Source organism: Ambystoma mexicanum, chromosome 4p (assembly GCF_040938575.1).
Source record: "Ambystoma mexicanum isolate Mex_15411 chromosome 4p, UKY_AmexF1_1, whole genome shotgun sequence".
Taxonomy (NCBI): domain Eukaryota; kingdom Metazoa; phylum Chordata; class Amphibia; order Caudata; family Ambystomatidae; genus Ambystoma; species Ambystoma mexicanum.
In genome coordinates this window covers 1,214,257,886-1,214,282,886 of record NC_090927.1, presented here as the reverse complement: position 1 = coordinate 1,214,282,886, position 25,001 = coordinate 1,214,257,886, and positions in this window count along the sequence as shown.

The following is a 25,001-nucleotide window of genomic DNA, read 5'->3' as shown; positions in this document are numbered from 1 at the left end:
AGGTAGGGGTGAGAGATTTTTTGGTGATTTGAATTTACCTAAGATCCAGAATGCTGAGCGTGATATTCTAGGTGAAATGATAACAATAGAGGAGATTAAAGGCGCAATATCCGGGCTGAATGTGGGCAAATCTCCGGGACCGGATGGCCTTCCATGTGAATTTTACAGGGTCCTCCCGAACTCGTCCTTGGAACTCCTGAGAGATATGTTTGTGTCGAGCAGAATTGTTGGGTCGTTACCTAAGAGTACTAGCCATGCGTTGATTTCAGTCTTTTTAAAAAAGGATAAGGATTGCAATCAACCAGCTAGTTATCGTCCAATCAGCCTTATCAATACAGATAACAAGATCTTGGCCAAGGTTCTTGCTTTACGCTTAGGACAGTTCATGCCGGTCTTGATAGGGGAGGAACAATCTGGTTTCATGAAGAGTCGGCGTACGTCCAGCAATATCAGGAAATTGTTATTAACCATGGAAATGGCGGACAGATTGGTGGGTGATGCAGCCATCCTGTCCTTAGATGCTCAAAAAGCTTTTGACAGAGTTAATTGGAATTATTTATATTCGGTATTGAGGGAGATGAATCTGGGGGAGGATTTTATTTCCTGGGTAGCTCTTTTATATACCAGTCCGACGGCGGACGTTAAGACTAATGGAGTGGTGTCGGAACCGTTTTGTTTGAAGCGGGGCACGAGGCAGGGTTGCCCTTTTTCTCCTCTGTTATTCATTTTAGCGATTGAACCCCTTGCTATTTGCATAAAGAATGAACCGAATTTACAGGGCATTGAATGTTGGGGTGTGACGCAAAAGGCATGGCTTTATGCTGATGACCTCTTGTTGGTATTGCAGAGTTTGGATATATCCCTGCCATGTCTGATGAGGGTTTTGTCAAATTTTCATGATTGTTCTGGATACAAGGTTAACCACCTGAAGTCAGAAGTGTTGCCTCTGTCCAATGGATGTGATAAATCCCTGGTTGAGGGGCTAGGGTTTTCTTGGTGTGATAAGCGCTTACGCTACTTGGGGGTATGGTTGACAGTTCCAGTCTCCCGTATGGTTGATGAAAACATGAGTGTGGTAGTACGAGATTGCAAATTGGTTTTGGAAAGGTGGTCTTTTCTTAAACTTTCACTATGGGGTAAAGTCAATGCCCTGAAAATGAATTTGGCCCCCAAGATTAACTTTATAACCAGTATGCTTCCACTGAGAATTAAGTGTAGTTATTGGAAAGATCTAGATCGCCTTATTCAAGAATTTTTATGGGACAAGAAACCGCCCAGACTTAGTCTATGGAAATTGCAACGTCCAATTTATTTGGGTGGTCTAGGAGTCCCGAACTTTAAGGCTTACCATTTAGCGTTTTCTGCTCATTCTTTTGTTCCGTTTTTGGATGGTAAGCTGGACAGATGGGCGGTGGCGGAGTCGAATGCATATGGGCCATTGGGCCCGGAAGCACTGTTGACCACTAACACAAAGATTATGGGGGGAAGTCTGTTAACCACGTCCTTTTTGCGCAACTCTTGGATTGAGGTCCTGAATTTAATTGGAGGGACGCTTTTAAGTGTAAGAATGCCTCTATCTGGCTGAATCCTAGGATTAGAGATAACTCCAGGACAATTTTTTGGCCCGAATGGTTCCTAATGAATGTTAAAAAGGTCTCGGACTTGGGGAATGATGATCGGTGGCTGACTGCTGCTGAGCTGAGAGAGAGATGGAGTTTTGAGGACTTGTCGGACTCGGCTTATAGACGACTCAAGAGGTCTATCGGTGAGGTGGACTGGTCTGATTCCTTTGACTTGACTATTTTTCTGACGGATTCTAATGGACAGGGGGGTGGTTTAGCCAGCAGGTTATACAAACTTTTCATGTCGTATTTTAGGAACAATGACAATTTACGGGATGTCTGGAGTGAGCGAATTGGGTCTGATATTGATCTTGAGGCCTGGCAGAATATATGCGGAAATGTCTCATTATGTTCACTGAATCTGGGCGAAAGGTCTAGACAAATTAAGATCCTGAACCGTGTGTATTGGTGTCCGGAAACGTTACATAGAAGGGGTATGACTGACAACACTGATTGTTGGGGTTGTGCTCAGGAAGTGGGAACACTGGAACACATGCTGTGGGCTTGTGAGAGGGTCAGGGCTTTCTGGATAGACATTTGTGATGTGTGTGTCCGAATTTTGGGTGAAGGGTGTGTCCTAGACTTTAAGACAATGATCCTAGGGGAAGATTCCGAGCTGGCTGAAGTCAGCTCTCCCCTCAAGAAATGGCTTTTCAGAGCTACTATTGTTGCTAAAAGGTTGATCCTTCGAGGATGGAAAGGTCGGATCCGTCCGTCATTTGAGGAATGGGTTCAAGAAATGCATAGCCTGTCTAGGACAGAAAAAATGATCTACAGATTGAAATGTAAGTTGTCTTCATATGAAAAGATTTGGAACATGTTCAATGATTTTTATTGATCCGTTTTTTTTTTCCATTCCTGGTTGTTCCTCCGTACTTTGATATTGTTTTTTTTTGTATATACATGTGAATAAATAAATAAATAAATAAAAAAAAAAAACAAAAAAAAAAAAACAAGTCCAATCCCCAATGTTATCCTACGGGAGTGAGTGAGTCTTGTGCCACAAGCGCCAAGTCTGACTCCAAGTGTGTCTCTGGAGGGATGGAGAGGCCCTTGAGGGCCATGTAGGTGATCGTGGCCGGCTCCAGCCTGACATCTTGGAGGGCTGGGGACATGAGGGGCAGGAATCATGACAGGACTCCCCCCCAAGGCCCCTCTCAAGGTGGCTCTTCTGTCTGGTCCTGGTTTGTTTGGATGGTTTTGATGAAATCGTCTAAGCAAGCGAGGTGCATGGATGTACTCACAAGGCTCCCATGTGCTGTCTTGTGGACCATACCCCTTCTAGTCTACTAAGTAGTATAATTTGTATCTGACGTACTTTGAATCCAGGATATCCTTGACTTCGAATTCTGGCTCCCCGGTGACTACTACTGGCTGCGGTGGCGTTGCTACCCGGGTCCCAGGTTGAACAGGTTTAAGGAGAGACACATGGAACACAGGATGAATCTGCATGTTTGACGGCAAAGCTAGTCTGACCGCCACAGGCTTTATCACGGAGGTGACGGTGAATGGACCCAGGTATCTTGGACGGCAAGTTCGGATTCCTTTAATGGACACATGTTTAGATGCCAGCCAGACTTTGTCTCCCACTTTGGTAGTTGGGGGCCTTTGCTCAGTGTTGATCAGCAAACTTCTTTTTGCGATTCTTAGCTTGAAGTAAGTGTTCAGCTGCCCTTTTAAAGGTTTGAGAAATGGTTGTGTGCAAGGTTTTGACTGCTGGCATTTCCAGGGTTGTAGGAATGTCCAACTCAGAAGTACGTGGGTGCCTGCCATACATGGTATAAAAGGGTGTCTTCCCAGTGCTGGTGTGTAGGGAATTATTATAAGCATATTCAGCTATCCATAATAGGTTGAACCAGCTTCCTTCAGCTTGGTGTAACATGCAACGCAGATACTGCTCGAGCGTCTGATTTGTCCTCTCAGTTTGACCATCCATTTGGGGATGGTGACTGGTGGATAGCCAGATGTCGATCTGGGCCATAGAGCAGCATTTTGTCCAGAAGTTAGATACGAATTGAGTACCTCGGTCTGAGACTAAAACTGAAGGAAACCCATGGAGCCGTACGATGCCTTCAAGAAATACCTTTGCCAGAGTGGAAGCATTTGGGAGCCCCTTAAGAGGAATGAAATGTGCCATTTTTGAAAATAGGTCAACGACCACAAGAATAGTGTTAAACCCTTGAGTGGGTGGTACGTCAGTAATAAAATCAAGGGACAATGTGTGCCAAGGTGCTGGTGGGATTTACAATGGTTGTAATAGCCCAGCCGGTTTCTGATTGGATGACTTGTTTTAAGCACACACTCCACAAGAGAGGATGAATTGGATAATGTTTTCACGCCACGTGGGCCACCAATAATTTCGTTTTACCTTGGCTAGGATTTTAGCGATTCCAGGGTGGCCTTCGATCAAGGAATCATGATAACCGGACATGACTTGTTCTCGTAGTTCTTGGTTTGGTAAGAATAAACGATTCCTGAAGTAGGGCAACTGATCTTTTATCATGTAATGTTCTCCTTGTGCACTCCACGCTTGTAATTGCTCCGGACTCATCAGGTTTTGGATTTCTTCATGTAATTCTTTCTGAGTTATGGTTGCTGTGATTCCTAGGAGCTTGTCACTCGGGATGATTGCTATTGGGTCAGGGGTCTGATACTCTTGCTCTTCCACCCCCATACGGGAAAGGGCATCGGCCTTCCCGTTTTTCACCCCTGGTCGAAATGTAATCATGTAGTCATATTCAGCAAAAAAAAGAGCCCAACGTAGTTGTCGTGAGGATTGGGCCTTTGCCGTTTTTAGGTACTGGAGGTTCTGGTGGTCAGTTATTACGGTGATTGTGTGTCTGGCGCCCAAGAGGTAGTGCTGCCATGCCTTAAAGGCTAACTTAAAGGCCAGGAGTTCTTTGTCTGTGATAGCGTAATTGAGGTCAGGGGGTGTGAATTTACGCAACCAGAAGGCAACAGGGTGTAACTGCCCAACTTCGGGGTCCTTTTGTAAGAGGACGGCTCCCATAGCCATGCTTGAGGCATCCGTTTCCACCAGGGAGAGGGTGGCGTAAGATTGGGGCAGATGTGAATCTTGCTTTGAGGTACTAGAAAGCTTCCTCGGCTTCTGTTGTCCACTGGAACTTTTTGTTGCTTTTCCTTAGCAATGACGTGATGGGATGCACGATTTGCGAAAATCCTGGGATGAACCGGCGGTAGAAGTTTGCAAAACCCAGCATACTTTGAACCCCCTTGAATGAATTTGGGGATGGCCAGTTCAGGATAGCATCTACCTTGTATACATCCATTCGTATTCCATTTGGGCTGAGAATAAAGCCCGGGAGACGTGGAATGAGCACTTTTTGAGCTTGGCGTAGAGCTGGTGTTGACAGAGTTTCTCCAATATGGATCGGACGTGTTTAACGTGGTCCTGCTTTGATGCGGAATATACTAGAATATCGTCAATGTATACTAGAGCACAGACATCAATCAATTCCCGTAGGACATCATTCATGAAGTATTGAAATGCTGCAGGCGCGTTGCAAATGCCAAAGGGTAATACTTGATATTCGTACAAGCCGTATTTGGTGCGAAAAGCGGTTTTCCATTCGTCCCTCTGTTTTACACGAACAAGGTGATATGCCCCCCTCAGGTCTAGTTTTGTATAGATTTGGTCATCTTTGACTTGATCAAGCAATTCAGGGATCAGTGGCAGGGGGTAGCGGTTGTTTACGGTAATCTGATTCAGTGCGCGATAGTCGATGCACGTTCTCAAGTCCCCCTCCTTTTTCGGTACGAAGAATAGAGGACTGGCTGCTGGAGACTTCGAGGGACGGATGAACCCATTGGCCAGATATTGGTCAAGATAGGCCTTCAGGTGCTGGTTTTCTAGTTCCATGAGTGCGTAAATTCGCCCACAAGGTGATTTGGTATCAGGTCGATTTGGCAATCGTATGGTCTATGCGGTGGCAGGGTATTAGCCTGTTGTTTCTGAAAGACATCTTGAAAGTCCTGGTATTCACTTGGTAGGGTGCCGATTGCCACAGTCGCAAGCGTGGAGGTTCTGGTGTCTATTGGTTGTTTCTCTTGGCGATAACATGTGTGGGCGCAAGTCTCTGGAAAGGCCAATTCTTTTGCTCACCAATCGATTCGAGGATTGTGAGCTACCAACCATGGCATTCCCAAAATCAACTTGAACTGTGGTGCCTTAATGAGGTCGAAAACGATAGATTCTTGGTGTCCATCCTGGCACAGAAGGGTTAAAGCTGCAGTGCATTGGGATACTGGACCAGAAGCTATTTCCGTGCCGTCGACAGTGGTAACACCAAGCCGGTAAGATAGCTCAGCGGGTTGAGCGCTTGCTGCTGCGATCTTAGCGTGATCTGCAGGTCGCAGGTTCGAATCCCGGCAAGGCCAACTCAGCCTTTCATCCTTCCGAGGTTGATAAATGAGTACCAATTTCGGTTGGGCGATATTGAATGTAAATATGTGCTCTGTAAAGCGCTTTGGATTAAGGTGCTATATAAATAACACATCATTATCATTAACAGTGTCGGTGGTTGATTTAGGGTGTAACAGAAGCCCCATCTTTGCCGCAAGATCCTGGTCGATGTAATTCCCAACGGCTCTACTGTCAATGTACGCTCTTACTGCGTGCATCCAAGATGGTTGTTGGTGATTGATCAAGAACACAGTGCAAAATGGGAGGTCTGTAGTTCACTTTCTTCGCTCGACAAGTGGACCCCTACACTTGCCGGGCTGGGGAGTTTTCCGATTCCTTGATTGTATCTTCCTTGTCCGTGGCCCATACCGTCCTCCTCGGTGGCTTCACAGGGCACTCTTTAAGGAAATGGCCTGACCTTCCACAGTACAGACATAACTGTTGCTGTCTCCTTTTATCCCTTTCCACTTTAGTCAAGGGGGATCTGGCCCTCCCGATTTGCATTGGTTATCCTGAACCTTCCGTTGTGCGGGCAATATTGTCCTTTGAATGCACATACATAGGGCGAGGGTCCGGTCTGGTTCGATCTGCTCTTCAGTCCTGCAACCTATGGTCCAGTTGAACAACAAGGTCAATGAATTCTGAGCAGTCTTTCGGGGGTTCACTACTTGTGCAAGAACTTCCTTGAGCTCCCCCCACAACCCCTGATGAAATAACGTGGTTCTCTTCTCCACTGGCCATTCTGCTTCAACTACAAGTCTATTGAAGGTGGCTATGTATGTTAATAGGTCTTGATTCCCTTGGCGTAGGGACAGAAGTTTGTTCTCTAATGCCTGCCCATGAGTAGGATGGGCGAACAGCTTTTCCATCTCCTTCAGCAAAGGATCGTCTTGGGCCACAAAGGGTACAGACCAGTCCGTGGCATTACCACTCAGGTAGGATAGCACAAAAGCGACCCGTGATTGGTCATTCGGAAAGGCCCCTGGTCTACAAAGGAAGTGCAGGTGGCACTGGTTCATGAACGTTGCAAACCTCTTGGGATCCCCCGTAAATCGTTCTGGCGGGGCCAAGGGAACTGCCCCAGGAAGGGTTATCTGAACGGGATTGGCTGATGGTGCTGGCATTGAGGGCACGCTTTCCGGCAATGGTGCATGCCCTGCTTGTGAGTGGAGAAGTTGCTGGCTTAAATCATCAGTGCGTTATTTGGCTACTATCAGCTCTCTCCTCAGGGTGTTGGTCTCCTGCCTGGCTGCATGTACTTCGGAACGTAGCTGCCCCAACATGTGGGCTAACTGGTCGGTTTCTGATGTTTCCATGATGCCCAGGTGGATTTTGATGTGAGGCTTTGTGTTCTGTAACGCTCACCTGGTGTCCATGGGGACGTCACTCAGCCTGTTCTGACCTCTTACGACCTTGAAACCCTTCCCTGGAGTCTACGCGACTGGAGACTGGGCCTGAAACAGTATTGGTAGAGTTTAACTCCCTATTGTCTCTGTGTGCTTGAACCCTTTCTTCCCTGGGGTCCAACCCTTCCCTTTGATCCACAGCTCACCTTGTTTTCTTGGAAAGTGTGCTCTCCGTCCTGCTTTCAGCGCAGGGGCACGTTGATTGATGCAGGCTCGTTGCTGCCTAGTTACTTCACTGCCAAGAGTCCGACAGGTAAGTATAATGAGTCTTTTGAACAGTTCTCTAACTTTGTTCCTTTCCTTCCTTAGATGATGGCCGGCGTCCGGGGATGGCGACGTGCTGATGAGATGAGTAGTGCTGAAGGTGAGTGGGAGCGCAATGCGCGATGCAACCCTTTCGTATTTGTTCTTTTTCTGTGTCTTTTAGGTGCCGCGACGTTTTCAGCGTGGATGCCGGTTATGAAGAAGAAATGCGGGGAGTAAGCGCAGTATGCGGCGCCTCTAGATGTTTCCACGCTAACCTGGAGTGTCTTTTCCCTCTTGCAGATGGATGAGAAGTTCCAGAGACAGAGTTCCCCCAGAGCGGCTGGGATTCAGGTAAGCGTTTGAAGCTCGTACAGTCTTTAAAAATAAGCGAAGATTTTCTGAATGCTTACTAATGCCTTTTTTCTGTTCTTTTCCCTTTTCCTTAGGAAGCGGCGTGCCGGGATGGGAATGACACTGCCGAAGATGCCAGCAGAACAGAAGGAGCGATGAATGATGGGTAGAAGTGCCGCAAGATAAGGCTGTTCCTAACGGTGTTCCTGTTCTTGCAGGAGCTGAGCGCAGAAGAAAGATGCAGGCCTACTGGAGACCGATCCGAACACGGTGAGTGTCACGCTGCAGGTGCAGAAAACACAAAGCATGTTTCTCAGCCTGGGCGTGGCTTAAATAGTCTCTGGGTATCCCAGGGGTCTCTGGGCTGAACCACACCCACAAGACTTGACTTCACATGCAGTTCTGGGAACCAAAATATGTGGGGGGATCCATCTTGTCCCCATCAATGCACTACAAGTCCAATCCCCAATGTTATCCTATGGGAGTGAGTGAGTCTGGTGCCACAAGCACCAGGTCTGACTCCAAGTGGGTCTTTGGAGGGAGGGAGAGGCCCTTGAGGGCCATGTAGGTGATTGTGGCCTGACATCTTGGAGGGCTGGGGACATGAGGGGCATGAATCATGACAGAACCTCTGGCCCACCAGACAGATTCTGGTGTGGTGCAAAATTCTCAAAAAACCTGTGAAGTTTTGTCATTTTTGTCAGTAAAAAAATACTGAAGAAAATGTAAAACATCTTCTAACTGGTCAAGCAATGTAAGATCCATTTTGAGTCAATAGTGGAGTTGTATGGAGCCTGTACTTCAGAAACTTTGTGGAAAATTATTTAGTCTGGGTATTCTACGATCGTACGATTCCTGACCTTCTTATATGAGCTAAAACTCCATGAGAGAAATGCTAATTTGTTACAGGATAACTACAGCTAATTCTGCATGTATTTCTGTATACTTCTTTTTCTATTATTGGTTAAGGTGGATTTTACTCTTTTATTATTCTCTTTTTTTGTGTCTCAATTGTTTTTGTCTTATTTACATTTTAAATGCATAGTGTATTGATATTTAACAGGGCGATTGATGTTAAGGTTGATGTTGTTCGTTTTTGACCCTGCATAATTTGATCGGCATGAAATTGAATATTGGTTACGTTTTATTGTGTGATATTATATGTATATTTCAAATATTTGTTTTAATGAATGAATTATATTGTAAAGTTGATTTTATCATCTGTATCAATAAAAAAAGAAGATACTTCTTTATTTTCTCTGAGTAATTGTCGTGAAATGATGCTGTAAAGTGGAAATAAAGGGGGCAATTCCCATATGCTTGGGCAAAAATATCCACCAAACTAACAGCAAGACATAATTAAATGGCTATGGCTATGAAACCCAGCCTGCGATGTAAGGAAGAATGATCCCAAATATATGAGCTAGTAAGTTAATGGAATAATGGAACTTACAATGTATCTTTTCAGAGGTCGAGGATGGAATAAGATAGCCTCAGGGGAGAGTGAGGATACATTATCATATGCCAAATAAGTACAGAGGTGAGCACAACCACAGTAATTAGATTTACTACTGGATAGTTGTGGCAATAACGGTAGTGATACATAAAATGATGCTTGGTCAGAGACCACTAATTATCTTTGTATAGTGTGTGCCGCCACAACAATGAATCTAGTACAATTCCTGAATAGGCCTCGGTCCCAAAGTTTCACTTTGTTGGATAGCTTAAATTATGTGCAGCAAATGGATGGTGTAGACTAAAAGACACACCTGTAAAGAACAAGAAAGAGGTAGTAAAGGTTTGATGGTTAAAAAATGAATATTGCAAAGAGTTTTTTTTTCTTTTGGATCTATGTACACATGTTTTATTTGTTTGAACTTACTATATACTTTCTGTTGGGTTTCTTTCTCTTTACTCCCATTTGTTTTATTGAACATTTACTGTCTTAATATGATTTCAAATTGTTTCAGTTGTATTTGTATGATGTCCACTAACATTGTTGCATTTGAAATATTACTCATGTAATAATATAAAAAAAAGAGCGATGCATATGTAAAAAAAAATGTTGCCCTGATGAAAGAAAAAGCTTGAAACATGTGTCAGCAAGATATATATGGCCTGATCAAGAGTTGGCCGGTAGCCATTAAATGCAGCATTAACGGTATTAGCGCCCAAATATCGCTCTGCCGATCACGACCCTGCACAATTAACGCCAGACCCAAAAGGGACCAGCACTAATACAGCCGGTACTATTACAGTCAGAGCAATTACAGCCGGTGGTAATAGCGTCGACAACACACAGTGCGATTACATACCTATCACAACTCCATGGAGCAATGTGGGTGCAAGCCGGGGCACAATGTTCTAGGTGTCTGTTTCCCAATTAATTTTGAGAGTATTTTTACTCCCTATTCCAATTTAATGGCAGTATTCGCCTATTCATAATGAGTAAAAGTAGCTGGTGCACCCGTTATCTCTCAGGTAGTGTCCACCCACGCCTTAGCTGTCTTCGCATGTGCAGTCAACAGTCAGCCGCCAAATAAGAGCCGCCACATGAGAGCCGCCACAACACCACAGGGTGCATGTACAGGACAAGTAATGCATGGCATAATATACAAAGAATGGACAACCATCACACATACAAATTGCATGGCCCTGATAAACACAAGAATGCCCATGGCTCATAATGGCCAAATGTATTGAGTCTGCAGGTGACTCAGGATCCCCCAGCTGACATGGCTGATGACCCCTGTGCATGAACACCACATGAACATGCCTACAACCATGACCAAAGCCGTACATGCATCTGCATAGAACACATCTTCTGACTTTTAAAGGCATGCTTCCAGTGCCTAGATTGCACTGGATAGGCCCTTATGTATGCCCCAGATAAAGTTGTCAAAATTGTAATGACATGTGCAATGCTGAACAACATTTGCCTCAGGCAGAATGTGCTCCAACCCCCCGACGCTGAAAGGCAACACCCAGGGGAAGAAGATAAAGATGACCATGTGGCCAGAGGCAGAGCTGACACACACAGGGATGAGGTGAGGGAAGGGGGACTGGCCCGACAGGCACTGATAGACAATTACTTTTAGCATGGTGTCCTGACCCAGTACACAAACTGGAAAAAATGGGGGGTGGGAGGCACTAACACGTCAAAAATGGGTTACTAATGTATAAAGAAATATTGAAACTGGTATGAAACTGTGAATAGACTTCAGGTGCAAAGGGGCGAATGCCACGAGGCCACTCGGGACTGATTAGAAACTAGAAAAACGAAACCGTGTGTTACCACACGGTAGCCCCACATGCACTCCAAATGGGATGATATCCCTGATAACACTCAAAGGTCTATTTGCCCTGCGACCCCAAGGGTGGGATATACAGGGGAGTATGGATATAGACCTAATCAATTTATTTTAGCTGTCAAGTATTTCACAAACAGTTAGTACAAAAACACAAAGAAGTATAACAATATTTCAATATTGTTATACTTCTTTGTGTTTTTCGTGTTATTAATAAAAACCTGTGTGTATATTCCTTTTGGAAAGTAATTTGAGTTACAATACTGGCCAAACTGCCAGTTATTTAGTTCTGTTACGGAATCAGACTCACTCTCCCCTTGAGAGTTATATGTACTAACTGTTTGTGAAATATTTGATCGCTTAAATAAATTGATTAGGTCTATATCCATACTCACCTGTATATCCAACCCTTGGGGTCGCAGGGCAAATAGACCTTTGAGTGTTATCAGGGATATCATCCCATTTGGAGTGCATGTGGGGCTACCGTGTGGTAACACACGGTTTCGTTTTTCCAGTACACAAACTGCACATATTGAATAAAGAACACACATACACAATAATGAATCTCTTTGCATTTGTCTGAGTAAAACAGGCTTTAACCCCATCCCCTCTCCCCCATGTCTCCACCCACCACCAACATCCCAGCACATAGCCTCCCCTCCCCCACCCAACAATGTGTTCATGTGATGGGCCTTGCACCAAGGAGTTCCCTGTCGGGATTCTTCCATGAGGGTTTTCAAGGTCGATTGAATGGAGGCAGACATTTACATATGCTGGTGGCAGAGAGCATCTGCTCCACGAAATCTGCACAGTCTGTCCAAACCCAGTTAGGGATGCAGTACATGCTTTGACCACTTGCCTTGTATGGGCATTGTCCTGCATCATTGTCTTAGTGAAACCTCTAAGTGCCCGACTGATGGCCTTGACATGCTGGTTGTGGGCAGTTGTAAGGCCCTCGGCCTCAATGACATCTAGGTGCATCATCACAGAGCCCAAGGCAGCAGTCGGGGTGATGTGGTGGAGGTACGTTGCCTGGTGTAGCTTTTGTCTGGGGTCCATGAGCTAGTATCAACATCAGGCTCGGGGGTGTGGCAGCATCGGTGCTGTGCCTGGCCCTGTGGCCTTGGGCTGTGCTCGTCAGCACAGACTTGGCTCTCGGCTGGGGTGTTAGAAGTCTGGTGCTGGCTGTTGTCTTGTGTCGGGGCTGCAGCCACATGCTCATCGTCAGTACTGGGGCTGCTTGCCCCTCCCTCCTCCTTGATGGTGTTGATTGGGGCTGTTTCCTCAGCATCCTCCAGGACAGCAACAGTGACCTGGACACTGGGCCCAGGTGTGCCCCTGGTGGGCTGGGCCCCTGCAGTGGTTGTGCCCCTGCTGCATCGGGCAGTGGTGGGGTGTGTCTTGCACTTTGGTGTGGCCTGATGGCCTCTATGAGGAGTGGTGGTGCTGGTGGTGGTGCGGGTGGGCGCACGGCTGGACGGCCCGCATCTTCCTATTCCTCTGATGCCTCAGGTGATGCCTGTGTGCCTGTAGGCGACATAGCAGATGTTATTAGGACACATTCTTTCACATGCTTTGGCATGCATGGCAGTTTTTACAGGATGTGGCACAGGGCTGTTGGACTGATACACAGGCCTGGCCTTCTTGCGCCTGGTACTGGATTGGGTGATATGGGGCCAGGTGCTGGTGGGGGGGCACTTGGACATGTGTATTTGCTATGGTGACATGGCAGGGGTACATTGGTGTTATTGTTGTTGCTTCACTCGCATGCATCTGATGCACAGGGCCAGATGAACTGCTGCACTTGGTGATGGTGTGTGGGGCTAGTACTTCACACAGCCAGCTGCCAAATGGGGTTCTTTTGTGCCCCCACCGTGGCTGAGCGGTGCATGGTGCTTGGATGTGTCCGTTGGCTGCCCTCCCCACTGCTCGGGCTCACAGGGGTTGACTAGGTGCACTGGCACGCCCTGCCACCAGTCATAATGCCCAGCTAATGGGTATTTCAACTGGGGGATTGTGTGGTCGGCTGTTGCCATTACATTTGATATGGAGGGTTTGGCTCACCTTCTGCCTCCTGGGTGCTAGTGCCAGCCTCTCTTCCTCTGACTCCCCCTATACCCTCCCAGGGCATGAGGTCCAGCTGTGGTGGTGTGCCTCCCCGGTTGCCATGCTGTCTGTCTGATGCTGGGCTAAGATGCCCCAGACCCGTATCCACTGGTCATTCCACCTTTTCAGCAGTCCTGGCCATCCCTTCGGACACGGCCGACTGCCGACAACTTCTTGCTCACTGTGCTCCAGATCTTGGTGTGCGGCTGGGATATGGTCTTCTTTTGGCGGGCCCCATTCAGCTCTTCACGGAGGGCTAGTACCTCATCCACAAATGTGTTGAGCTCTGGCTCTGAAATCATGGGTTTCGAGAAGCGCTCTTGTGCTGCCTTGCCCCTTGCACGCTGCTGAGACATGTTTGCTCTTCAGATGGTTGGCTGCCATGGGTTGTGATTTTTAATGGATTGTGACTTTTAAAAGGGCTGCTGCAGTGCTTCCTGTTCTGCCAGCGATGCGTTTCCCGCAGATGCTATGAACGCACACTAATAGCACGCAATGTTGCCTGCCGCCGGCGGTAGTGCTGTTTGCGCTGGTTTTTAAGGCAGTAATCCGATTCACGGGCTGTTACCGTCAGGTACTATTAGCGTTAACGCCGGTGCCATGGGCGTGTGCCCGGATACCTGTGATACAGCGCAAGTTGCGCCATGGCCCCCGGCATTAACGCTAATTCAGCTTGCCGCTATTACCGCCTGATTACTGTCCAACTCGTGATCACGCCCATAGCGTCCAATAGATCAGTGTAGAGTTACAAATCAAATACAAACAATAAGCATCCAATAAAAATCCAAACGGATATGACATTCTACCGGTGTACTTGTAATTGTAATTGGTTATTTGTAGAGCGCTTATACACAGGCAAAGTGCTTATTTATAGCTGGAGATATATTAAAATTGTAGACAACAATACAAAACTAAATTCGATCTTTGTAAGTCAGAGTGCATGTTATCCCAGAATTTAGCAAGAGAGAACAGTATAGATATTTGGGGTCCATTTAAGAGTGTTATCCAAAAACTCCCTTTAGATACCATTCCAATGTCACTTTCTAAGCACCCTAAACAATGTATTCTTAATGCTTCCGTGTATCCATATTACATAACCAAATATGTTAGTATCGCTATACTCGCAGGCCACTTACATAGCCTACACATTCCATTTTCTCAGGCACCTAATGCTTCAAGTGCTTCCAGTAAATTAAACTGGAAACACATGAAGAATTGTCGCATATCACGATCAGCGAATCTGCAGATGTACTGATATATCATAATGTAGATATTATTGTATGAGCTCTTTATTCTCGAAATATGCATAATTAGAGTACCGATCCTACGAATATGCGGTAATTTTTATTATGTTACTCAAAAGAGAAAAGGCAAAGACCACTCAACCTCACATTCAATTGCAGTGAAAAAAGTCCAATGATCTCCATACAAAGATGTTCAAGACAATACATTGGTCAGAATCCAAGTCATCGTTAAGGAAAGCATCAATATATGTTCTACTAGTATCTTAATTTTTAATATCATAAAACCTTTCTTACTTTTGGCCAATGTGGTTAATGAAGGTGGAATCAGCTTCGATATTTCTATCTGAAGTAGTGCACAATTTGGCAGGCAAAGAGCTGGCCTCCAAATGCACCCCGCTGCCTTTCTAGCAAAGCATTATCGGTATTGAATCTTATTTATACCATACATCAGAATCACATTATGCGTATAGCCTTCATAAGAGGCAAAAGTGAAAAGACCCTGTGTTCCCCTGCAAACCATTTAGTCTAGCCATAGCAACACATATTTTGTGGTATACTAGCAACAGGTAGATGTTCTTTGAACGGGTTCTGTGGACAAACATGACAACACTCTCATCAATTGTTGGAAATCGATGATCCTGTAGGTCGCTGTTCCAATTTGCTTATCACTTGCTGTGCTTTGTACTATGAAGTGAACTTCAATGAGAACGGGTGCATGTGGCTGGCTGACATACCCAAGAGCAGACGTTGGGGGAGGCGTGAGTTGATTTGCAGCTGCATACTGGGACCTTCTGTGCTGTCTCTCTCTGTTGCCTCTCCCTGGCGTGGTGCACTTCATTGCAGTGCATTGTGGTGTAAATGTCTCAGAAACCATGCATTGTTGATGTATCACCAATTTCAGGCTACTGTCTCAGGTATCAAGGTGCTAAAGTCCAGGGAAAGGGGTCGGGTGTCTAAATGTTATGTAGCCAGCAATGTCCAGTGGGTCCTAACAGGTAAATATGCAACATTTAGTGCAGATTGGTGAAACAGTGGGGAATTGTGTAAGGAACAACGCTTGACAAAGCCACAAACCCACAAATTCTTACTTTTTGCTGAAATCCAGGGAAAGCGGTGGGGTGTCCATGTGTCATGTAGCCAGTAATGTCCAGAGGGTTCTAATAGCTAACTACGCAAAATGTTGTGCAGATTGGTGAAATGGTGTGTAGGAAACAACACTTTGCCAAGCCATGAACCTGCTCCTGGTTGCATGAGGGCACATATGAGTCTATATTGACATGCTAAGAAAAGTTTGAAACAGGCAATGGAAGCATTAGTTCAAGGGAAAGGAAAAGGGACATCCAATTTTCCAGACAGCTCTGAAATCCAAGACAGGGGGAGGACTTAATGTAAGCTTAGGGCAACCCTTTTCCAAACCACATGACCATGAGTGCATGGCCCAAACACAGAGCATTGCAACCCATACTAAACAGGTTCAATCCATGGCCTAAGCACCACCTGAGGGTAGAAGAGACAACAACATTAAAAGTAGAGAGTTCAGCCTTATGCCCAAGAGCCTTGGGGGCGTGGACAGGGATGGTCACTATGGGGACTCTTGAAACATCCAAAATCGGTTTTTGTGTTGGCGTACCACCATGCCCCTCCCAAGATGAAGGCACGATTGGGCTGCATCACCATATTGCATGCCCTTGCCAAGATTGCAGCACATTCCAGTAGCTGTACGCTGCTTCTGTGTCTGGGATCCTTCCTCCCAGAATATATGAAGATAAGACACCAGCTTAAGTGCTTTGAAACACTATTGTGTATAGGCACTATATAAATCAACTATCACGTCATATCATATCATAGCTGAGTTTTGAATCACAACACTAAGGTAGCCTCCTTGTTTGTTGACACATTTATTTACCTGTGCCTGTTTTCCGGGTTCCTCCCCCTTCTGCCTGTTGTCCTTCATTCCTCCTTGCTTAGTCTCACATAGTTACTTGCATACCCTCCCTCCATCCTCTCCACTTTCGCTTCCTGGCAGGTGTTCACCCTTCATTCTCTATTTGACGCTAGTGGCAAGGAGAGAGGATCACCCTTATCTAAAGGAGTTACAGCCTCACCAACAATGTTGGACAAACCACAACGCCAAGCTGGTTCGACAGCACCCGATACATCAGGTTAGATATTTTGTTGAGAACTTGCAACACTACTAAACTTTCCTTGACTCGGCTGTGCAGGATTTAACCTCCAAGGTCCACACCATAAAGTTTGAGAATGTGGCCTTCAAACAAATGGTATTGACCCCTGACATAATGGCAGAGGATGCCCTCTAGTTGGAGTCACAGTGGACAAGTATGATGGTTCCCCGAAGAAACGTTGGGATTTTTTGGAAACCTGCACTAGCCATTTCCATTTTAAGCCACTTCTATATAACTCGGACCATGCCAAGGTCAGCTTCATGATATACCAGCTGGATTAAAGCACACTGTCATAGGCTTTCACCATTGTAACTAGTGAAGACCATGGGGCCTCATTACCCGGTAGGCGGTGAGCCATGGCGCTATTAGCGCCATGGCTCATGCCGGTAAAATACCGGCACCGCCTTGGCGGAAAGGGGATTTACCACCCCATTCCAAGGTTGGAGGGGCGGTAAATCCCCTTTCCGCCATTGCCCTTCCCCATTCCCATTTCTGCCCCATAGGGCTCTATGGGAATGGGGAAGGCGCTAATTACGGCACCGCAATTTTGCGGTGCCGTAATTAGCTCCGAGGTCCCTTAGCGGGTTGGATTTTAACGCCTGCCCAACCCGCAAAGGGATCTCGTAGTAAGGCGGTAGGGATTTACCGGTACCGGTATTTTACCGGTACCGGTAAATCCCTACCGCCATCCGTGTAATGAGGCCCCATGTATTGGATACTTTTGGGGATTTCTTTGCTGCATTGAAAGCCAGATGTGAGTGTCCAAATCTCGGCTAGACTGCATGGGAGTCTCTACTCAACTTTATACAAGGTACACAAAACATTCTAACCTATACCACGAAATGTAAAGAACTGCCAAAGAAAACAGGTTGGCCAGAGAAAGCGTATTTCACACTGTATCAAAGGGGTCTACAAGTCAAATTAAAGGATGAGTAGGTCAGAGTTCCATGATGTGGACCATTTCTGCCTTGATATCTCTGCTCCTGCAGATAGACTTTAGTATACAAGAGAGACAAGCAGAAAAAAGCACGTGTCATCAGAAACCGGTGAGAATGACCACCAGTCTGGTCATTTTGAGTCCACCATCTTAATCAGAACCGGAGTCGATGTAAATGGGTCAGGCTCAAGGACCCTTGCCAATGAATGAGAGAAATGGACACCTGACACACAGACTCTGCAGGTACTGTGATTTTCTGAGTCACTTGGTTAGAGAGTGCTCTGTGGCACCTCCTTGCAAACAGGAAAACACCATCTCCCATTCCGAGAAGGAGTAAACTATTGGTAAGGCCACATAAGCTACAATGTACCCCTGTCATTGGCTGGAAATTCTCAACCAATTTTGTTGGTGGTTCACACTATGTTTTTTCTTTGCAGTTGGACACAAAGTAGCATCTCTAGCCCTGGCTGATTCGGGGACTGTAGGTCTTTTTATGGATGAACCTTGCACCCATTCGCAACAATATTGATGTGCGTTCCTTTGACCTCACAAAAGCAGAAAAATTTCCAGTAATACTGGGCCTTCCTTGGTTACATAAGCATACTACATAAGCATACTCCCTTCAACAACTGGGCTGCTGGAGCCATGTTCCTTGGGTCTAGAGTTTGCATGTGTCAGTGTATCCTTGAAGGGAGCCTTCCAGAGATAATAGAACGACCCAAAATTCAAGGTCTTACTCAAAAGTGTCTTTCATATGTGACCTAGGTACCACAGAAATACCAGGACTTCCAGGATTTCTGTTTTGAGTCTCTGGAAAATAAACTGACTCACCCCCCCCCCCCATTAGCCTGATGACTGCATAATTGATTTCCTAAAACTATTGTTCCCTTCAGAAAAATGTTTATTTTATCTTTACCCAAAAAGGTGGTCCTTAAGGATTAGCTTGCTGTGAACCTGCAAAATGGCCTTTTTAGAGAATCCAATTCTCTTGGGGTCCTCCATCTTTTTTGTGCACAAAAAGGACACTTCAGAGCTACTTGATTATCGTGGATTGAACCAACTGACGGTCAAGTCCAAATATCACGTATTACAATTTTTTCAAAACGTGAACTCCTGGGGTTATCAGAATGAAACAAGTGGATAAATGGAAGAGGGCTTTCAGGGCCCCCTTTGGACAATTTGAATATCTTGCGATGCCCTTCGGATTGATTAATTCCCCAGCCGTCTTCCAAAGATTCATGGACCACGTGTTCTCAAATAGTTTTTTTTTCCTCCATTTTCTCATAGTTTATGTTGATGACATCATGGTTTACTCTTCAATCACCTTGGAATATGCTGTGCATGTAAGAAAAGTAATCTCACAATTACAGAAACACCAATTGCTGGAAAAGTCAGAGAAATACAAGTTTGAGCAGCACACCTTACACTATCAGTGATATATAATCTCAAATTCTGGGATCACCATGGACCTGTTACATTTTAAGGAGTCTTGACTTGCCCGGCCCCTACTTACATGAAACAAGTCCAGCAATTTTTAGGAGTGGACAATTTTCACAGGAAGTTCATCCCATCTTTTTCTTGATTGGTCCAGCTTATTACGTGTCTGCAGAGGAAAGGATGTCCTTTATTTGGTCTCAGGAAGGGGAAAACTACTTTGTCTCATTAAATGCTTCCTTTACTAAAGCTGCAGTGTTGTGCCAACCTGATTCATATACACCTTTCATAGTTGAGACTGATGCCTCTGAATCAGCCTTAGGAGAAGTGCTGAAAGAAATTCAAGAGAACCATGAGGCGCACCCTATAACATATTTATCCCATACCCTAAATGACAGTGAAAGGCAGTGTTCTGTGCTTAGGAAAGAGCTGGTAACCATCAAACAGCCTTGTATGGAATGGCAGCAGCTACTACTGGGATCCTCTTCACCTGTGCAAATATGCACAGACCATCCAAACCTTCATTCCAGGTAGCACAAATGTGGTTTCAGATGCCTTGTTCCACAGGCATGACACATCTGATGATCTTAGAATGTCCTCTGGTACCATATAGCAAGATAAGGTATTGGAGATGTACTTATCACAAGTTCACTGGGAAACAAGTGTCTCCCCTTTCCGGGCTATAACAGTGTACTTCTGACTCTTGCCAATTAACTCAAAAACAAGGATACCTATTTAGAGGCCATTGCTGATCGATACCACCTATTGTTCTACAGAAGACTGTACTTCGACTATGTCCCGATTCCTTTCCCACAGGGCATAGCGGTACATTGGCAACCCTATGCACCACGCAATGCTTTTGGCGGTCTGCAATGACGTCTACCTAAATGGAATACATACAATTCTGCTTCTGCTGTGCTCAAACTAAAGTTCCAAAACAAAAACCTGATGGAATGCTACTGCAACCCACTCATACTACCGTGGCATGGCAAATAGCCCTGATGCACTTCATCATGGATCTTCCCCCTTCCACAGGAGGTACCACCATCATGGTTGACCTATTTACCTGTTGGCTAATTTTTTTCTACCCACTGCTGCCAAAATGTCCATGGTATTCTTCTTCAATGACATTTTCAGGTTACATGACCTCCCTGAAACTGCCATCTCGAGGCATGGTACGTATGCAAGTCCTGGACAGCCCTTTGTCGAGCACCAGGGATCAAAATGGTCATATATCGAGGGTGGCCACCGGGGCGCACGGATGGCAAGCTCCTCCGTGTGAACTCCGTACTGAGTCCTCCAAAGTGGCATGAGCCGCCACTACTGTACCCCCCCCCGAGTATGAGACCTACTGGAATCAAAGCCGCAAGGTCCCCTGCACACCCTGAGTCCAAACCCGACGAGAAACAGTGGAGGCTTCACCGAGTTACAGACTAACACGCGAGGAGCACCTCCATGGCTGAGATCACACGGGCCTGGGGCTGCTGTCTCCCGCCGCGCGACGGAGATCCTCCCCCTACACCCTGCCCATGGGCAGCGTCCCCGGCACACATCGACACACCCGCGGTCCTGGAGGACCAAACCCCCCTACCTTCCTACTGCCCTCCACAATGAGCTTGCACCTCAGGTGACCGGCTCAAGGCCCGTGGCACACTGCAGGCACCCGCAGCTGATTAGAGGAGGGTGCGAAGTCAGTGAAGGCTCCCCCTCGCTTGCCAGCGACATTTGAAAACTTTACTGCGCGGCGCCCCTCTCTGCCATCGGCGCCGGCTCCTCTTAGTGGGCCCCCTGCTCTGGAGCCCCTCCTGCATACGCTGCATCCCGACACTCACTGCCTCCCCCCACGGCACAGAGGCATTGGCCTAGACGCATGGTGGAGTACAGCCACACACTGGCCCATCGAGAAGCAGCCCCCCCCGGGCCTGGGCTACACCACGAGGCCCAGCATCCCATTCCCGCAGCGACACTTGCCCCAGCTAATTGACCCGCAAAACAGCATTTCTAAATTGAGGTTTGAAGAGATCCCCATCACTTTCCTCCTCTCAGGAGGCAATAGCAGACGGAGGTGGGGGTGAAAAGCCGGTGTCGGACAAGATCCACCGAGACTGCAGGTGGGGGCTCCACCACTAAACCCATGCTCCCTATTGGCGCCCTATGACCAGACACCAGTGGCAACATAGAAAGTGCCTCTGGGTCACGGCGGATTGTGCGCCCTCGCCTGAGGGAACCTGCAGAACAAAGATTGAGGCCAGCGGATCCTGAGAACCGGGTCAGAACGTTAGACGGTGAACCACGTTCAGATGGGCACCTCTGGTGAGTGTTGAACCCTTCCCACAAGGAACAGACTAATCACCTTCAAAAAAGGCTCAATCCACATTGAGAGCTGGGACACCCAATGGACCCTGACACTGTAGGGTGGGCGCCCTCTGATAAACTTGGGTGAAGTATCAACCCTGGCACCTCCAACATTCCGGGCTCATCAGCCGAACAGCGCCCTCCAATCGGTGAGCCATACCCAACCAGGTGGTCGTGGCACTATGAACAAGCCTTATTACTTATCCTCTACTCACATCCCGAGAGAGGCCACTCTCCCAAATACCACGAAATCCAACGTATGAACGTCAAGGAGAGACTGGCTGCATACCAGTTTGCACCATCGCAGGATAGCTATCGCTCATCCGGAGCCGCGACTATGTCGTCACCACAACCCGAGGCGGTCTCAACTAAAGCGGACATCGTCGATATCCTCAATGAAATGAGGAGTATGAGAGCGGATATTGGTGGCAAAATTGATAAAATTACCCAGAGGATGGAAAAAATGGAAGACAGGCTTGAAGAGGTTGAGCACAATCAGTCATCCCTGAATACCCTGGAGACTCAAATGGACGTGCAAATCGCTGAACTCGAAGCCAGAGAGGAAGAATTCTGTCTAAAGATCGATGACTTAGAAAACAGAGAGAGGCACAATAATATACGCATCTTCGGAGTCCCTGAAAATGAAGGCGAGACTGAGTCAGATCTGAAGAGAACACTGCACAGCATAATGAAATCACTTTTCAATGACGACTCGGTTGACGAGCCCAAGATTGATCATGTCCACAGGGCAGGTGGAAAACCAGGAGGTCCGAGAACGGTGCTTGCCCGATTCCATAACTATGCAGACAAGGCTAGGTCCTGGACAAGGCTAGACACATTCCACAAGTCATGTTGGGCTCGGCACACGTCTCCATTTACCAGGATCTATCCTCCCTCACACTAGCAATGCGGAGTAAGTGTCTCCCACTCACCAAAATGCTAAAAGAAAAGGGTGTGCGATACCGCTGGGGATATCCCTTCTCGCTCTCCTCTGAGTGGGAAGGCAACGCCATAAAACTGATCTCTTAAAAGGACATCCGGTGCTGCATTGCGACCTACTGGGTACTCAGGAGGAAGAACCAACTCAAAGCGGGAAAAGGCCGGAAGCAAAGGAATGGCACACCAAGGGCCCACGAACAAAGAAGATGCAAGGCTCTAGGAAATATAGACGGATGAACGCCTCCCTGGACACCGAAAATTAAACCCACCTCGATTCTCTAACTGTTTTTTCTTCTCATGGGTGCACCTGGTGATAAACATTGGGCGGACTGAAGGCCTCTGACAATGTCGGATGGACACTCACTGAGTAACAACAGGCGACGGTGGTATCGTCACCCTTCTCACACCGCCCCACTTCATGCAAAAGATGTATTCAGGAAATGGTCATGGGTAAGGGCATACACACACGATGTGAGTCAATGCACCTTTGTGGGCGTCGAAAAGGGTGGAGGAGGTCAGGGACTGGGGGTAATCTGGGGAATGAAGGGATGAAGGAGGTGGTGAGAATTAACATAGAAACAAAGATTGCCCATATGGTGACTTGTTGGAAACCCGATATCGGGTTCACGTGATCAAGATCCAAATGTTGAAACGCAGTTTAGTTTGTTAGTATGTTCCTATAATGCAGGGGGTGGGGAGTTGGGGGCTCATGGTTAAGTTACATGTATTTGCGAATGGGACCATTTGAGGAACGGTTCCCGCTGGTGGTCCGAAAACGACCGGTTGAAAATAACCCAGCCGAATCGGACGCCGTGTGGTTTGGGGGGAGGGGAAGGTGGGGAGTGCAACTCGAACGGTCGGGGGGACAGATGAGTATTGGTATGAGAGGGAGGGAAAGGCACTCTTGAAACCATTGACTGCTGAGCGCCAAGAATGCTCAACGGCCCTCACAGGGTCAAACGAAACCCAGCTCACTAGCAAGGAGTCAGACATACGGCAGGTACCTAGAGCAGGGGCATTGAGGCAGACGCACCTACTGCGCCATTCCACACCGGTAAATTAAAATGGCAACAACACCTAGATATCAACGGCTACGTGTATGCACACTCAATGTGAAAGGCCTCAATTCCCCCACCAAACGCTCACTGCTAGCGAGAGAATTCAAGAGGTCTAATATTGATATCATGTTCTTACAAGAGGCAAAATACCAGAGGGGTAGCGAGAAAGGGATCCCCAGTAGCCTGGTTGGGAACACTTTCTGGAGTTTGGGCGTCCCCAAAAAGGCGGGGGTGTGAATCCTGATCCGAAAGAACCTCCGTATGAAGATCTTAAATTCCTGGTCCGACACAGAGGGTAGAGCCATGTTAATAGTGGGTTCAATTAAGGACAAAGTTATAACCCTTGCCACAATTTACGCACCCAATCAAGGTCAAAAGAGATTCCTTCTCAAAACGACCGAATGGCTGTTTAATAAATCACAAGGCCACACTATTCTTTGGGGCGACTTCAACACATGGATGAACAATACCATGGATAGGCAAACCACACATGACACCTCCCAACCCTCTCAGACGCAGGAACATGCAGAAATCAAAACGGCCCTTGCCCTGTACGGCTTCTTCGATAGCTGGCGTCACCTACATCTATTGGACAAGGGATTCACCTTCCGGTCCATCCACCACGATACGCTCACAAGAATAGATTATGTGTTCCTCTCTGAGGGCCTAATGAGAATACTTCAGAACGCAGACATACACCCCATTGCTTGGTCTGACCATGACATGGTCGTGGCGTACATGGACTGGGATGGCCTTACCCACCGCAACACAAAGTGGAGGTGCAATGAAACACTATGGTCGGACACGGTTTTCAGGGAGGAATTAGAGAATTAAATTAAACAATTCTTCATAACCATTGACACAGGTGAAGTCACGAAAGTGAATGTATGGGAGCGGCTAAGGTCACTTGGCATGGGATCCTAATCAGAGAAGGTGCTTGTAAGAAGAGAGAATGCACCTTAATAGAGACTAACATCAGAAAGAAACTAGACGCAGCAGAGAGCCTAGCACAGACAGCCCCACAGAGCAGATCTATACATCTTGCTGAAGCTAAGGAACTAAGGGAGGAGCTAAAAGCCCTGGAAATAGGTAAGGTGACGCAGACCCTACAATACTTGAAACAAAAGTACTACGAGAAGGGAGATAAGGCTGACGCCCTCCTCGCGGCAAGACTTCGAGCGCAAAGGGCGGAAAGATGTGTGGACACGATAGAAAGGACAGATGGTACTCTCATAGATACAGTAGAATCGACCCCAGTGGGCATACAAGAGACATTTGCCTTCTTTTATGAAGACTTATACACCAGTGACCCCCCTCCCCCATTGGGGAGTGTAGACGCTTATCTCAAAGAGGAAGGTCTCCCTACACTTACACACTCTGAGGCTGGGG